Here is a 3,400-nt window from a genome sequence, read left to right on the forward strand (position 1 = left end):
CCATTTAGAGAATAAATGATAGCAGAATTATTAAGAATAAGTATTGCACTTTATTTCTTAATAATGAAAGATCGTAGGTACTCATAACAAAACTTGTTTACATCATCAAACCATCTAATTTTATACAACTAAAATTTATATAAATAAACTTGGTGCATATTATCAGTTCAAACAGAAGCTGACTTTTATGTAAAGTGACAAAAAGATATTATGTTAGCATAGCAATAAATCTGCCAAAAACTCAATAACTCATGGCTTTTATCAACCAGAAACAGGATATTTTCGTGACTTTTAACTTCAGTTTTAGTAAAATGTATTATAATATGTATTGATTACATAGAAAATAAATCATAAGAAATTAACATACAACAATATTTTCATATTCTATATTAATGATTTATTTATTAATTTTAAAAAGTATAAATTTAATGTATGGAAAATTGTTTGTTAACTTTTGTTACAATTATTGTAGATTTTTTAAATTTTTGTTTATTTTTAATAAAATTTGAATAAAATCCTTTAAATTTGTTTTTATTTCACAAAAATTCAAAGTACGTTTTATTTTTATAATTCTATAAGCATTTGTATTCTATTTAGTTTGAAAAAAATGCATTAATTGCTAATGAAAAAATGTTAAACGAAATCAAATTAACATTTAGTAAATAGGTACATTTAGAGCTTTTCTAAGTCTACTCAAACTCTAACTGAGCGTTATAATAAAACAGCGTTAATCGAGGTCTTACTGTGTACTAAATAATGAAATACATTTTTCTGTTCATTTTTTTTTTTAAATATGTTAAGATTCTAAAAATATATTAAAATGAAATTTGCAAATCGTCTTCGTTTTATATTAAAAGAATATTGAATTGTAATAATCCTCTTTTAAAAGGCAAATTCGTGTATGAATAATCACTTTGATCATCTTCCTATACAATGATTCTCAACTACTATTCAAGTTTCATAAATACGTGTCTTTTACTCACTTGAAAAGGTGTCTTGGCAACTCCCCTCGCACATTTCAATAACACCCACATCATCAATATATTCTGTCTTCCTCTTGAAAAAAATAAATCACACAAAGGAAAAGCATGCGCTTTTTTCTCAAATCAATTACTTCGTGCACGTGACAAGACTACAAGATTTTCACGTTTTTAGTCCATTTATAAATGTCTGTTGTATATTATTTTCATATTAGGAAACATTTTATGTTTGTTCATTATTTGCATATTATTTTTTAGATGAAGTATGATTATTTATTTTGTATAAAGTTTTACAGTGTATAAAATATGTTTAATGTTCTTTAAAGAAATGTACTTGTATTTATATTTACTCGAAAAGTATACCATACAAATAGGTCACAACAGAATCTAATATCTAAATATATGTAAAAGATAGAAATATGTTGATACATGCAAATATATCACAAAAATTCTTCGATTTACTAACATTCAAAAAATCATATAATAATGTATACATTTGTAGATGGTTTAGCACTAATAAGTTATTATATAAAAATAGATGCAAATGAAGGAAACATATTGTTTTATCAAGCAAATCTAACTGTGATTTACAGTTGTAAATCACATAACATTTTTTTTTAGATAATGTAGCAATAAAAATAAATAGATGCAAAAGATAGACCAATATAGTTTTAATAAGAAAATCTAACATTGCAATACTTTCATCTAATTTTCAAATCAGATCCACTATTATACAAAAATAAACACTTAATAATTGATACATTTGTAGAAGATTTAGCAGTAAAAAATCTAATATCTAAAAATCGATTTTGGGATAAACAAAAATATTATTTTGACAAGTAAATCTAATATCAAAATACTTGGATCTACAAATTTACAAAAATCACGTAATTGTCAATGATTTACCACCAAAAATCAAATATTTCACCATCATACAGAAAAACACTCAATAATTGATACATTTGAAATTTGAGTAAATAGATATACTTCAACGATTTCAATTGAAATTGTTTGATCAAATATAAAAATTTGCCTCGGAAAATACCTAAAAAGTATGTAAATTGTAAAAAAAAGATTAGTGTCTGAACTTTTAAAATATGTATATACAAATATGTATAATCTTTTTCAAATGAAGTGTTTATGTAAATGTGGAAGTAGTATTTAGATTTTTAGTAGATTTTAAGTAGGTCTCGGATAAGTCGGAATGTGTAATGAATTCGATAATGGATGCAATTACACGCGTCTTATCTGAACTCTGCGAAAACTGGTACAAAGAATTAAAGACTTTTCGACATGCACAATGCAATCGTATAGTAATAATAAAAGTAGATTACGAACAGTACACGGCCAATAAAAAGGTGTAAAAATGTGTCGGGCATGAATAATGTACGAACGTACGTAGAAAAGTTGAGGTCATTGTTGGAAACGTCCCATTAATCAGGCACACACATGTACGTATTCCATCCAACCTAGGTATGCGATATGCTCGGCACATAAAGATGGCTCTCCGAGAGAAACTTTATTACATAAGCAGATAAAGCGGGCAGCTTATCTTAGAGGGATTATTTGAAGAAAGGAAAACGCGTTGCTGAACAACTATCGTTCTAAATGCAAAGAAGAGAACGAGCAAACATTTCCGAAAAACACTTCAACCAGATTTCTAAACAAACAGCGCACTCGAACGTTAAAAACGAAACTTGAGATTTGTACAATTTCATTTTGTTTGTAATTGTATTTGTTTTTGATAGAAAACTTACATTTTTTAAATGTTTGTTGACTTCAAGTGAACTGTTTACGTTATTGAATATAAATGTTGACAGGTTTATAATAAATTTAATAACTTATTAGGACATTAATCGTTATTTTAAGTAAACTTAAAATATAAAGTAATAAACGCGGAAATATTTATATAGTATTTTTGTTTGTTTTAATTGTCCTATTTTTTTAATATTTTTTTTTCTCAATCTTATGTAATGAAATATTAACAGCAAAAGTTATAAAAAAAATTTAATTTAAATTAAAACTTCATCAAAACTTCAATAATTACAAATAAATTTTTAATTAATTAATCTCAAAGCTTCACCTATTCTGTAATAAAATATTACAAAGATTGAAGTTTTAAAAAAAATATTTAAAAGAAATATTTGAAAATTTACCGAACCGAATTCTTTATTTTCATCTTAAATTTAAGAAAAAATCTACAAAAATTTAATGATTGAATTATGACATTTTTCTTATTTTTTTTTTCAATATTTGTAATAATATATCATATAAAATTCTGGACTGAAATAATGCAAAACAATAAAACTACAACATACAATTTAAAAAGTCATAAAAACATTACGAAATCTGTGTTAATTTCAATTCAATTCTAATTAAACTGTTTTTAATTAATTTGTAAGCAATTGTAATTGATTATT

Source organism: Nicrophorus vespilloides, unplaced genomic scaffold (genome assembly GCF_001412225.1).
Source record: "Nicrophorus vespilloides isolate i.1.1-1 unplaced genomic scaffold, Nicve_v1.0, whole genome shotgun sequence".
Taxonomy (NCBI): domain Eukaryota; kingdom Metazoa; phylum Arthropoda; class Insecta; order Coleoptera; family Silphidae; genus Nicrophorus; species Nicrophorus vespilloides.